Source organism: Alexandromys fortis, unplaced genomic scaffold (assembly GCF_014885135.2).
Source record: "Alexandromys fortis isolate MF-2015 unplaced genomic scaffold, M_Fortis_MF-2015_v1.1 scaffold_15, whole genome shotgun sequence".
NCBI lineage: Eukaryota > Metazoa > Chordata > Mammalia > Rodentia > Cricetidae > Alexandromys > Alexandromys fortis.
The window spans coordinates 4,223,697-4,238,468 of NW_026067911.1; the positions used below are offsets into that span (position 1 = coordinate 4,223,697).

Consider the following 14,772-nt stretch of genomic DNA (forward strand, 5'->3'; position numbering starts at 1 on the left):
GAGAACCCAATGAAGAGGAAATTACACTAGCTGAATTCTAAAGGATGAGAAGTTCAGATTGTAAAAGCTGTTTGTAAAGTGTAGCTCACAGGACAAAGCCCACTAAGCAGGCTGACTGTAGCCTGGAGAGACAGGCCCCTAACCTAATGCTTCTCTAGGGGCTAGAGTTCTTATGCATGATATCTGCCTCCTCCCATATATATGCACATATATCAGTAAAATAAATTGAATGCTATATTTGAAATTGTATATAAAAATCCCTCAAATGATAAACATTAACAAATTCTAATTATCATTAAATCCCAGTCTATATGATATAGCAAACTAAAACTATACAGAACTGCTGCTGTCTGCAGTTAACCATGATGGGCATCCCATACCTATTTGTTTATGTTCACACGGGTATGAAAAGTGTGTACACTTGAGATCATATTATTCACAGATTTTTTTTTAATGAACATCCTTCTGTTTTTTCCCATCTAATGTGTTCTCCTTCGTTGCCTGCTATTGAAACCTTTTTATGTCTTTCCCTAAACTTACTGAATCACACACAGCTATATGGTCTATACAGTCTATTACATCAGTGAACCACACATTTTTTAACTGATTATTGAGCTGGGTGGTGGAGGCTCACACCTTTAATCCCAGCACTCAGGAGGCAGAGGCAGGTGGATCTCTGTGAGTTCAAGGCCAGCCTGTTCTCCAAGAGCTAGTTCTGGAATAGGTTCCAAAGTTAGAGAAAGCCTGCCTCAAAAAAAAGCAAAGCATAACAAAACAAAAACTAACTATTGAGTGATAATGATAAACATTTATTCCAAATTTTGTTCTAGTTTTTGGCACAATAATCAGGCTTGTGATGATGTTGTGCTTTACATTTTGTGAAGAACATCCCAGCTGTGGGGTTGTTGGGAGTCAATGAATATGTGCAGTTAAATTTTTAATTAAGGATCAATGTGTGTGTGTGTGTGTGTGTGTGTGTGTGTATTTGCACGCACACATGCATGCTTGCCTGAGTGCATGCTGCAGGGGGTTGTGAATTAAAATTGAACTAGGTCTTATTTGTTTATTTTTGATGTTTACTTTTAATAGAATCCTCACATCTTCCTTCAGAGCCAAAGATGTGATGCTTGTCTCAGATCATCAGGGTCACTGTAAATGAGTTTGTCACCTGGAGTAAAGTTGGTGCTACCAATGTGTGCAGGAAGAGAGAACATGAAAATAAGTCATTTGGCCTTCTTACGGTGGAGAAAAGACTGTAGTCCTAGTGAGAGCGGGGCCGTGCTAATAAGTAAGAGCAACACTTGACGTTAATAATGATTCTAAAATTGCTGACGTACCTAACTCATTTGAAAAAAATCAGGCTCTCGTAAGGTGAATGAAAAAAAATGAATTTTGACAATTAGGAAGTAATGAAAAGCTTTCTGAAATAACTATTGATTGAAGAAATCAAAAGAAATACTTTGAAGGTTTGAACACATGCAAATCAAACTAGATAGCTGGTAGTGAAGTTTCCTCTTTTCTGAAACATTACGGCTTCAGAGAGAGCTGGGAGTTCCATGCACTGGTTAATTTCACACACAAAGTCACACCTCATTCCCACATTACTACCTCTCTTCCTTTCCTCTGGGTCAGAAGTCAAGCAAAATGTCAGTGTAGCTAATGGTGGGCGTCTCCACTTCTTATTAGTTAGGCATGCATTTGCTCATTGTCTCTGCCAGTCAATCAGCCTTCACTCAAGTCTCCCACTTGGTAAATATTTATCTATCAGACTGTGCACTAATACCTCAGATGTGAAAACAAATGGTTTCCTCTTAGTCTGGTGGGAGATAGAGATCAGAAGTTCTATGATTATACTGCAGCTCACCATTGCCATGATGGGATATGGTTCTGTCCTAAGAGAAAGAGGAATGTGTTCATCATGCCATACCTAGAGGGGAGAAGTTTCTCAAAGATGCCTGTAAGTACAAAATACAGCCAGTTCTTCCAGATGTACAAAGTCATCCTATGAGATTTGGTAGAAATGTTAGCATATTTTCCACAGACATAAGAAACACAGTGGATAAAGGGGAAACAACAACAATTCTCCTGGCTGTAGAAAGTGTTGCATAAGAAGTGGCCAAATCATGCCATTAGCCTATGACCAAACCTGGTGTTTTTCAGACATTATACACAGAGAGTTAATTGATGGAAAGAGAGTTAATTGATGGAATTCTTCATAACTCTGTTGCCAAATTCAGTTACTGAATAATATAGTCCTGTGGTTGAGGATCTATCTGTCTGTCTGTCTGTCTGTCTATCTATCTATCATCTATCTACACCTCCCCACCATGTGCATGTGTGTGTTAGTGCACATGCATGTGAACATACAGAGGCCAGAAAAGGGCATCTGGCATTTTCTTTGTCTTTTTCCCTTTATTCACTTGAGGTAGTATCTCTCCCTGGACCTGGGGCTCACTTCTTCTCATCTATGCTTGAAGTCAGCAAGTCCCAGCACTGCTCCTGTCTCAGTCTCTTTCACAATTGGTTGATAGCTTGTATGGGAGACCTGGATTATTCCTCATGTGCTGAGATCTGAATTCCCACCCTTGAGATTGTGCAGGTAGCACTCTTAATGGCCGAGCCAACTCTCCAGCCCAAGTTGGGGTATCTTGAACATGCAGCGTCATTTGTTGCTTCTCCATTTCCTTGTACTTATGGAAGAATCCACAAATGTTTGTATCACCTTTAAATGTCGTATTTGGATGTATATAAAAAATAAGAAGTTTTTAAAATAATGTCTGTCAAGTTTTCACGCAATTTGAGGCTGAAACTGGGCTTCCCCGTTGACTATCTATGCTGTCTTGGAGAAGGTGCTTCTAATTCCAGCCTTAGCATTATAATTTCTAAAGATATAAATAAAAACTTCAGCCTTCCTGAGTTCCAACAGTGTTCCCACAGTATTTCCAGAATCTCATATACATTAAATTAACAGTGATCTAAAGGCTATGAATAAGTATTCTCACCTCACCTTTATGTACTATGGAGTCAAATTGGTTGCTCTATGAGCAAATAGCGAGGATGTAGGACACATGAGATCTACACATACAATGTTCTGGCCTCAGAAACTGTTAGCTCAACCTGAAAGCCAGGATGCCCTTCTGACAATGTTCAGTGTGGCTGTGTGCTTCATGTCAGCTTGTTATTTGTGAGCGGCCAAAGGGAGCACACGTGTGATTTATAGGCTGAAAAGCATTACCCAAGCTGTACCACTTCTCATTTGCCATAGTTGCTCTGAGGACCCTAGACGGGGAGCTCTCATCATAGGAGGAAAGGCTCCAGTTGCCTTGCTTCTCACACTGGGGAATCTGAGCAAATCTCAGAGGAGACTGAGTCACAGCTGACCATGAGGCAGGTCCCAGCCAAGGAACTATATTGACTGTAGATAATAGAAAGCTGGACTCAGGGGTTTTCTTCAGTTGAAATTCCCTTAAGAACACTATTTATTTGAGCAATGTTATATAGTTTGAATTATGTTCCCTGTTGCCACATTTTTTTATGTTAAAGTCCTAAATCCAAGTACTTTTCAATGTGATCTTATTTTGATATAGGCTTGCTACAGATATAATAAGCAAAATGAGTTCATATCAAATCTAGTATGACTGATACCCTTATAAAATGGGAACCTTTGAATATAGATGCATGCACAAAGGGAGAGCATCATAAGAAAATGAAGACCAATCAAAGCAATGGTTGTATATGCCAAGAAATACCGAACATTTCCAAAAATGTCCAGAAGCGAGGTGAGAGGTAACAGAGAGACTTACCTTCATAACCCTCAGGAGGCAATAGGTGACTCTCCCAGTTCTAACCCCACGGCTTGAGTCAGTCATATGCCACCTGTGGGAAATACATTTTCACTTCATCCTCATGCTGTCTACACACGGCATTATTTTCCTAATTTTACAAAGTAAAGTCTGAAGAGATAGAACTTTTTTTTTCTTAAGCAACTCAGTTTGTGGTGTTTCATTGCAGCAGCTTTGCAAAGCAGCATGGGAAATTCAGCAAGCATTTCCCCTTCATCTTCTGCTTCAGTTCAGTAGCTGGCCTGCTGGAGCAGTGAAAGTGAGAAAAGTGGCAGGGGGTTACAAAGAGCAAATCCTGCTAACGGAAGTGGGCGGCTTATTTTAATTGAATATAAAATCAGACTGGGAAGGTAATTCTGGAAAAGAATGGAAAAATCATTAATTGAGAACACTTGAAAATGGCACACTTAAGGGAACATTACCAGCAGATTCTAGAAAATGAAGTAATGACAGGTTATATTGTGGAGATAAACTGATATACAATCCTAACAGGAGCCAGCAACTTACACTAGTTAAAATCTGTGCTTATTGTATCTGTCACGTAAAAGATGCCTTGTATTAGAGCCCTAAGCTCTCAGCAAGGGATGAACTTATCTGCACTGAAGTCACCAGAGTCTTCATCCCATAACTAACAAAGGTGTGGCAACACTGGTATCTATGGGCATGCATGCTATTGGAACTGGTTAAACTGTTTCTGAGGATAGTAAACTAAGATCTGATGTTCTTCCTTGTGCCAAGGAAAAGATTAACCTGCTGTTTGGACTCCATGCATGGGATTTTCTACTTTAGCATGGATCTGGATATCAAAGCTTTGGAAGAACGTTGCTGATGCACGCTTGTAGGTTTGCATTCCGTAGCCATTGTTAGCAATCACAAGCCATAGTTGAAAAGAGACTGTGCTGTAATTACTTGATGTTTGCAAATATGACAGTCTCCGAGGAGAATGCACAGCACCATCCAGGGCTGTTTGAGTCCACAGGGTGTAATTACTGGTGAAGAAGAACATGGTGAGAGCTGATAATAATGACAATGATGGGTAACCCAGGAGCCATGATTTTATGAGCTATACTGCATGCTTTATATATCTGTGTTTGTTGAAAATGCTCACAATTCTGTGTCATTAGTATTCTTATTTTACTGATAACCCAGATCTTAAAATGCTTTCTGTTGCTGAAAACACCATACTAGTTGATTGGGTAAATTATGAAAAAAAAAAAAAACGAATTTACTTTGGACCACAGTTCCATCTCAACAGTGCGGGTCCAAGTCTGGTGATGACCACACTTGCAGAAAGCACAGAGCATCATGTGTACAGATAAAGAGTAAGAGAGATTACCTACTAAACTAGACAATCCACTAACCCAGCAAGTCTTACTTGATTACACACATGGATATATTGGTTCGTTCACCAGAGCAGATCCAGAGTCACCTTCTAAAGATCCAAATGGTCCCATCTCTTAATGTCTCATAATCAGGAGTTTCACATAAGTTCAGGGAAGACAAACATGGATGGTTTGCATATGAAGTGCCCTTCAAAGAACTCAGGTGTTGAAGGCATGCTTCCAAGCTGTTGCCGCGTTGGTAATGAATTCATTAATTCTGGAGCCGTGCCGGGAAACATATCTGAAATTTCTGAGGTGCATTCTTGAGTTCACTTTAGTTTTGCTCACTGTATATACACTGACCTGTGCTTTCGAGAAGCATACATTGTTCTTATGGAAACAGGAAAGCAAATGGTTTTAATATAATGAATAGTTTTCTCTGAAACAGATTCAGACTGACACAGGAAGCAGGTCATGGTGGGAGGTGTGGCAATCGAGGGTGAATGTCACGCCCCAGTCTGTAATGATGCCAAGGTGGACAGGACAGATCACAACTGTTTAAATATACAATGCCACAGGAGATGGGGAAGTTTGTGTAAAAATATGTCTTTACAAGTTGCAGCAATATGATGAAAGACCGTGACATTCCAAAGTGGAAGAAAATGTTGTTCCATGAAACCAGCCAAACATAATCATTTTTTACTCTATTGCTGCTTGCAATCAAGTTATGTATTTTTGCTTTATCTTATACTAAATCAAGCTCACATTAGTTAATCAGGTAAAAAAATAAGATGAAAAATTTTCATTTAATATATTAACTAGAGCTTAACCATCATATTTTATTTTTAAAGAATGTTTTCGTTCTTCACTATTTCATACAAGTATGCAATATATCTCGAGTCTATCAACCTTTCATTATCTATCTGTTTATCTGTTTGTCTGTTTGTCTGTCTGTCTGCCTGCCTGCCTGCCTGCCTGCCTACCTGCCTACCTACCTATTTATTTATTTATCTATTTATTTATTCATTCATTCATTCATTCATTCACTTTATGTGTATGAGTATGTACTATATGCATGCCTGGTTCCTGAGGAGCCAGAAGAGGACATCAGATCCCCTGGACCTAGAGTCACAGATGGCTGTGAGCTGTCACGTGGGTCCTGAGAGCTGAATCTGGATCCCCCGGCAAAGCAGCAAATTCTCTTATCTGCTGAGTCATCTCTCCAGTCTCCCTCTGACATTTTCTTGAGAACACAATGTGTATTGTTTGAAAGGAGAACTGAGTGAAACAAAGAGAACATCTTTTATTGCACAAACAAACCTTCCACATTCACTGTTCCTTGGGATAGTGTTTCTGAGTTCGAAATGAATATGTTTTCATAAGTGGGTATGGATGTGGTGGGGGAGACTTTACTCACGTTCATGTGTTTCCGAGGGTAGTGAACGAGAGGTGCACTAACATCACTTGGTTTGGATAGGCAACTCCATGCCTAGCTTTCTTTGAAACCATAAATTCCTTGTTCTAAGAAGAAAGTCTGGTCATGCTGTTCTGAGGAGCTGGGTATCTGGTCCTCTGCATTAGAAGCTTGAGTGCTCAGTGTTAGAGAGAGAGAACAAGGTATTCAGTCACTAAAACTCCTACATGACTGGAACATGATCAGAATATGTTACACTGGGTAAAGAAGAATGGCTTCCTTCAATATTTTCTGCCTTCAGGTGTGTCTGTCACTTTTGAGGACAAGGATGGTAGGTAGGAGGCTGAACCTGGTGGGTTTGCCACCTTCGTGATATTCCCAAGATAGGAGAGTCTTCCAAATCTAACTTAAGTCTAACTTAAGTGTGAATTAACAGTAGATTTCCTGAAAGGGTAAACGTAGAGGATGGTGAGAAGCCTAAGGAAGAAGGCAGAAGTCAGGTCTGGACTGGGTTAAGGGAGGAGAGAAGTGCAGCCATCACTGACACTAGGGGTGTGTAGTATGTGCTAAGGCTAAGATCTTTTCGATAACATGAACATTTGGTGCAGATGCCATCTTCCCTATTTATTTATTCAATGATGTCTCAGTCCTCCAGGCAGAGGTCAAGCAAATACCGTGTTGAATGCATAGGATGTAATTTATTATCATTGTATTTAAAAATATGAATAGAATACTCTGCTTCCTGTACTATATTTCTCGGCGTGTCTTCTCTGAATCACCCCTTCTGTTGTATTTTAAGAAAAGTAAGATGAAATGAAGTTTCTGTGTTTAGCTTTGCCTTTGAAGTAATGAGTTATGTGCTCTTTTTAGTGTGCTCCTTTGGTGGGCTTTTCAGAGCCCTCAGTATGCTAATGTGACCTGTGACTCTCAGGGAAGGGCATATAGATTCTTAGGTACCCAAAAGGAATGTGAGTGTGTGTGTGTGTGTGTGTGTGTGTGTGTGTGTGTGTGGTATGCATGTAACAACATTTAATGAAAAAAATAGGCTGTGTACTTGAAAGAAAGCAAGGGGATGTAGGAGGATTTGGAGGGAGGAGAAGGAAGGGAGGAATGAGGAAATGGTGAAAACATGTAGGTATAAAGCACTTTTAATGAAACTATTTTAAAGCATTATTATTTTGTGCAGAACCTTCTTGTTTTAAAGAAATAACACACAGGCAAAGAAAGAGAAGGGGATAGGGAGAGAAAGCGAGAGAGAACAAGAGAGAGAGAGAGAGAGAGAGCTACTTTCCCAATCTGTTCTATTAATAATAGAATATTTATGCAGTAGTGAAAAAAATCACACAAGGTGATTTCCCATATGTCACCTCATTCAAGCTCCCACCCACTCTATGGAAGAGTTTATATTATTGCCAAATTAGAGCCAAGATAACGGAGACAAAGAAAGTGGAACTGAATCCCCCAGCTCACGTTTGTTAGCAGCCAATATGTCAAACAGGGTATTTAACTCTCATATTTTAGATTAATATCCCACAGGTAAATGGGGATGAGCAGGGATTGCGGTAGGTAGGTCCTGTGTGCCTCCCCACTGTTTTTGCTATAGTGTGTACTGGAAGGGTCAGGTGGTTGGGAAACTGAAGTTTGGTACTATTCTCTGGGAGATGTGATGGAATATCACAAACCCCACGTAGGGAACCCACAACAGACCAAAGTATGGATAATCACCAACAAGTTTTATGTGGGTTCTTTAGAGGAACAGAAATGATCTTCCCAAATAGTTGCATCACCAAAACCTTATCCCAGCATGAGTGACAGCCCATGAAAGCTGGAAAAAAATGGAGCACATTGCATATTCAGGCAGCTCAACAGGTTGGAGAGCATCTTTTCCTGGTGCCTCAGTTGGTTTGTGCCTCTTCCAGGTGTCAAGGACGGCCTCTGCTTCTTGTGGGCAGCTTAGTTGTTTTGAGAGTGTCTCTCAATACTCCCAGATTGTATGTGCTTGAGAGGAGAGGGACCAACTGTCAGTTTCAGGTACATCCTGTAACCTCTGAGGACCTTTTGTGAGCTTTCCTGTAGAATGGAATCTTTTACCTCCCTTTGACATTCCATTATCCACCCTCACCCCAAGTAAGATGAAATGCTTTAATTCCTGAGGAAACCGCTATCCATAATTCACCTTTCTCTTTCTCCAATTAGATTATTTCCATCGCTTCCCCCAGTAAACACCTTTAAACAAATAACCCGTAGCTGCTCCTGGATTCTTTCTTTAATGGGCTTCTGGGAATGCAGAGGTTAACAGTGATAGAGGTCTGGTGGAGTAGTCAGTAGACAGTTGTTAATGCAGAATCTGGGAGTGCTGAGGGCTGCCTCTAAGGGGGCTGTGAAAGCTTCTCTTCATGTATCCACCCCAGGTTCAAAAATGTCTGTGCCTCTCCACCTAAAGGCAAGGACTTGAACTTGGTGGTATTCTCTCTCTTTAGTATTGCCTCTTTTTGTATGCCGTCACCAAGTCTGGTTTTTTGTTTGTTTGTTTTTAACTAGGAGCCATGTTGCATTCCAAACCCTGCCTCCTTATGTTCTCTGATAAACTAGCTTTCTCATCCTCTGTTTTAGTAAGTGCCTCTTGACCTTCCACACAGCAAAGGCCATAGGTACATCTGTAATGAGGAAATAAATCAGTGGTAAGTGCTTCTAATCAAAGATTTAAGAGAAACTAATAACGTGTGTTAAAGAAATTAACTTTTTTTTTTTTCAAGAACGTTCTGCCCTTTGACTTCCCCATCTGGGAGATTTTCTTTACTGCCTTAAAATGATATACTTGATAGTTGACCTCTCTCACTGGAGACCTTGGGTCAACAGACAAGCTAATCATGTAACAAGGTCAAGTCTTGGTACACACCCAACTTGACTTATGGTTCTTAGCCCACCACAAAGAAGAACAGTATAACTGACCTGAGGATAGGGGCTTTGGGTGGCCGTAGGAAGGTCCTAAACTAGAGACTGACGCCAACTCTGTGGACAGTTATAATCACCACCTTGAATAATGGATCCTCAGCAGAAACTTTGAACAGTGGGTCTTAAGGGAGCTGTCCTTTTTACAAGAGACTATGCATATGGTGACAACAGTCCCAGGAGGCTGATTCACATTGCCACTGTGGGAAATGACAACAGAAACTTCCCTTCTGCTACTTCTCCAAACTCTATCCCAGCATGGCTTCCCCTGGCTAGTTCTAATACAATAGTTTTTATGAATTCTCTAAGTCCCTATAGCCAATTATTAAATCTGAGGATGATTGTATAGATGCCCTGACCATACATACCTGCAGTTTGCGTGAAGGCTGAGAGCAGCATCCTATAGAGACTATTCGCTGTAATGCCTCAGTAGCTTTAAACTTTCACAGAAGGAAATCCTCTTTTCTTGTTCGAGAGTGAAGTACTTTGGGTATCTGCACTGTTTTCTTGTGATTGTGAGCCACTGAGACAATGAAATAGCACATCTTTGTGCTCAGCTGTGCCAATGGGGACGGAGTAGGTGTTTCCTCATCACTGGGAAAGAACAATGGTGTCTGGAATCCCTATGTGGGCTGAACGTAATAGCTTAACACACCCATTTATTGAATCAGATGGCAAACCACAGAAGGCGAGTGCAAAAATAACATTATTATAATCTGTTGGAGCTGAACAATGCTGGAGACTGGGGACATGGAGGAGGAGAAAAATAAAACACATGAGACCCGAAGTTTTAAGAGCCTGCCTGCATTTGAGGAAACATTTGTTGAAGTTGTTGGAATGATTTAAAAATGGTTTTAAAGACTGCATGCTACAGAATATTTAACTGAGGGTTTAGTTATGTAACTTAAGGAGGGGCTATTTTTTTTCCATTTCAGCAGAAAGGATGGCATAGTTTGCTCTGTTGTGAGCCGTGCTGACCTCTGCTGAGCTTTCATTTATTGCAAATAATCGTTCCCAGGATCATGCATTTGCTACAAATGTTGAAATACTTCTGTTATGTCCAACCTTGGAGAATGTTCAAAGCAAATCTGTGATTTAAGTGGGAATAATTAAGCTGACTGAAGAGTATGCCAAGATTACTGAAGAGAAAGTCGCTTTCCTTGCAGCCCATGGGCCGCTTCCTTTGGTTTCCTTGTTGGCCCTGTGGAGTTGGGGAAGCAGTTGGCAGCCCCTGTCAGCATGCTCTTTAGATTCAGCCAGGTGAAGGTTGAAAACATTTGTAACAAAATGAATAAAGGTATTTTTTTAAATTCTACTTATGACCTAAGTAGTATATATAGTCTGACAACCATTTATATAATATCTAAATTGTATTAGGTATTCTGAGTAGTCTAAACATCATTTAATGTATATGAAAAGAGGTACACAGGCGATGTGAAAATTCTGTTTCATTGTACACGATGATCAGGGACAGGGTCATTTTGGTATCCTTGAAGTGGCACTTCAGTACCAAGCTCCCTAGAAGACCAAAGGAAGGCTATGCTATTCACCTTGGTTTCCATGTGGGTAAAGACTGAGAATACACATGACTTGAGCACTTGACGTCTTCTTGTATAGAAAGAAAGAAATATCCAGGTAAGATATTAGATATGGTCACTTATACTTACCAAGAATCAAAAGCATTCGGGCAAAGCTCACAGACCTTAGCTGTATTAAGAGCATTTGGCTGCGGGTTAGAGAAGATTCTAAAGATTGATGAGATAAAGACAAGTTCACGGTTGACTTAGGAGAATTGTGGGGAAGAGCTGAAACCATTGATAGATGATAGAGGGAACCCTGATGCCAAATGGTGACATGAAAGGAATAAGAAAAATATTAAACTGAAAGAAAACAAATCAAAGATTGAGTCAAATGGAAGGATATGGATGATGTGAAAAGGAAGATGTGTACTAAGAAAAGGGAGTTCAAAGCCTTTCCTGCTCTCGTTGAGAGACTTCCCTGTTTGACTATGGTACAATGCAAGGAAAAGAACAATGTTTTCTATGAGTGTTGCCTGAGCAGTTGCCTTCCCGACAAGCTGTGATTAAAATTTTATATGTGTTCTGTGATGACACATGCTCCTTTCTGACTGAAGAATACATTTCTATGGTCAATCAACAAGGAAGTTCTTGAAACAGCAGAAAAAAAAAAGGCTGAACAAATGTGATAGTTTAAACATAAAATTATAGAGAGTGGCTTGCATAATTTGGTCATTTATTTATTGCAGAAGAATAAAGAAATCTTTCATTAAGAAGAAAAAAATAAACCAGGAAGAGAGTGTTAAGATATTGAAATGATGGCATTTGCACAGAGCATGGCTCTGTTATTCTTTTGAAGGTTTTATATATTCATTCAATTATTCCACAAATTGCTATGTAAATATTTCACTATGTATTTTATCCACAGAAGTAGTATTTATAATAGTTGAGAAATTTTAAGTGGAATGATCAAGTACGTCCTAAAGCTTTAAACCACCAGTATTTCATGACCTTTAAAATATTTTGAATTCTTTGTAAAACATCATATTTTTCAGAGACTAAGAATGTCTGTACCTGTTCTGAGTCTGTGCTATTGAAGTCCAGAAGAATAGTAAAGGATTAAATTAGAGCAACAATAGTAGACACCCTTCCAAATGTCACATGACTTCCATCGCTTAGTTCCAATAATAGTGTCTTGGAAGCTTCTCCGTGTTTAGAAATAGATTGTCCTATTTCCTTACAGTGTGTGGAGTGTCTTCAGTTAGCCCTTTAGTCCTGGAGGACTTAGCCAGGTTGGGCAGAACAGAAACCTCCAAGAGATTTTCTTGTGGCCTCTTTCCTGTGGTCTTTGTGGCTCCCACTGTGTCTTCTGTGAAATGCTGTCTATGGAACCAGCCAGGGATTGTAGGTGAGACTCAATGTTCTCACTCATGGTGCACTTTTGATATTGCCCATGCGCATTGTAAGTGTGCACGCCCATGTACCTACCTTCACAGATACAGGAGAAGGCAGAAAATATGTCCAGTCTAAATTTAAAAGGCTTAATGTGGCTACTGTTTTAATTTATTTGTTTCTCTTTTTTTTCTTCTTTTACCTTCTTGGTCTGCAGGGTTGTGTATGGATATTTTTCTAGTTACTCCAATTAAATTTCTCCCCTTTATCTATGCATGTGTATGTGCTATTAATGAGCAGATGTATGTATGTATGCATGTATGTATGTATGTATGATGACATGTATATAGCAGTGACTGTGCATGTTTAGGGGAGGGAGGAGGACAGAATGTGAGAGTATTGATTCCGGCATCTTCCTGCATAACCCTCTGCCTGATATGTTCAAACATGGTCTCTTGCTGAATATAGTGCTCACTGTTGTGGTTAGCCTGGGTAGGCTGGTTAGCCAGCTTGCTCCAAGGATTATCAGTCTCTGTCTCCTGTTCTCCGGAATGACAGGTGGGCTGTCACACCCTCCTGGCTCTTATATGGGTGTTGGCGATTTTTGTACTCACATGACAGGTGCTTCCATTGTAATCATTTCAGCGTTTATTTATGTGGCATGCCATTGACTCTGTTCACGCTTTAAAACTCAGATCAGGACAAACCATCTTCCCCAGGGAGTAGAAAGTTTCCCTTCATTAAAGCTCTATAACCAGATTACGAATGACCGTGTGGTATGGTTTGCATAAAGACGATTGTAAAGTTTGAATGAGTCGTATAGGAGGTGGTGGTGGGGAGCCAGTAAGACCACTTCAAAGTCTCAGGTTCTGTGATTTCTGGATGGCAATGTTGAAGCCAGGACAGAATCTAAGCTCCTTTGAGTCTGGCCCCCAGCAAAGGACCTGAGACCAATTGAGTTTTAAATGCAGGCGTTGAATGAACTGACTTAATGGATTAATCGGGATTTCACTTAGCTGTCACTGATTATTACACGGCCTTAAATCTGAGACTGCACAGTTACGTTTAAAAGTTAGGCTTATTTTTCTCTGCGTCGTCATGTCGGGGAATGGGTCATCGTCACTATGCAAATGGTTGTGTGGCTTTGGCTGTCTGCTCAGCTCACATGGCTTTTCCCAGGGACAGAGTCCTGTTTATGTCACACGCAATAACTCAGTCAATCACATAAACTTCGGAGAAAACAAACTTTTCATCAAATAAAAACAGTCATAGCAGCCATCCCTCGCACTAGCATATGTTTTAAAAGATAGAAAACTCCAGGGGCGTTGGTAACAACGAAATATAAATATTTAGCTTCAAATTAAATGTCATCACTAAAATTCAGAGGCAGCTAATCACTGCCTAATCCCACTCCTGTATCCTCCTAGGGATTAAGTCACCAGCTCATTCCAAAACGTACTTGGCGCTGACAGCCTTCCCAGCTGCATTCATGGCTCCTCAACGCTTAGGCAGCCCTGAAGCAACTGGGGCATCAAAGCTTTTATTTTAGTCTTTGATCATTCTCTTCAGGTTAGACCTTTTTTTCTGCCTGCTTGCAGTTTCTCAAAGAGAAAGCATTAATAATTTGCCACTGGAAGACTTCCAGTTTCGTCGTCTTGTTTCTCTATCTATTCTGCACCTTGTTTCTCCTTGCCACCTCACAAGGTGAAACAACCTGTTTGACACCATGCCCTGTTAGAAGCTGAGGGTCCCAGAAACACCTCTCTGACTATCCTTAGCATCTTGTACCCACCCCCCCCAGCCTCAGTTTTCTCACGCCTCTGACCTGTTTCTCTTGCCCGATTCCTGACTACTTAGGATCAGCTGTTGTGAAGTCACTTTGCACCAAACTGAGAACCCTTTTAGATAACTCCTGGCAATCTCACAGCAGTGACCAAAGTCAATTTTAAGCCAAAAGCTGTCTTTCTACACTAGGTCCTCCTTTTGACTACAGGCATTTAAGTAGAACATACTTTAGTTTTAAACTGTAGATTCAACACAATTCTGGCTGATCTTTCCACTGTATGAACGGAATGTCTCTCTGTTACCGGATCACCCAGTTCTTGTCCTGGATTGAAACAAGAACTTCAAGTCTTTGAAGAAAGAAATAGAAGAGGACACCAGAAAATGGAAGGATCTCCCTTGCTCTTGGATTGGGAGGATCAACATAGTAAAAATGGCAATTCTACCAAAAGCAATCTATAGATTCAATGCAGTCCCCATCAAAATCCCATCAAAATTCTTCACAGATCTGGAGAAGACAATAATCAACTTTATATGGAAAAACAAAAAAC

General features: G+C 40.3%; 1 protein-coding gene across 1 annotated transcript in view; it reads left to right on the forward strand.

Moving 5' to 3' along the window:
• Window positions 1-14,772, forward strand: part of LOC126499314 (EGF-like and EMI domain-containing protein 1) — a 629,335-nt gene that overhangs the window by 69,907 nt on the left and 544,656 nt on the right. The gene's annotated exons all lie outside the window — the stretch shown is intronic.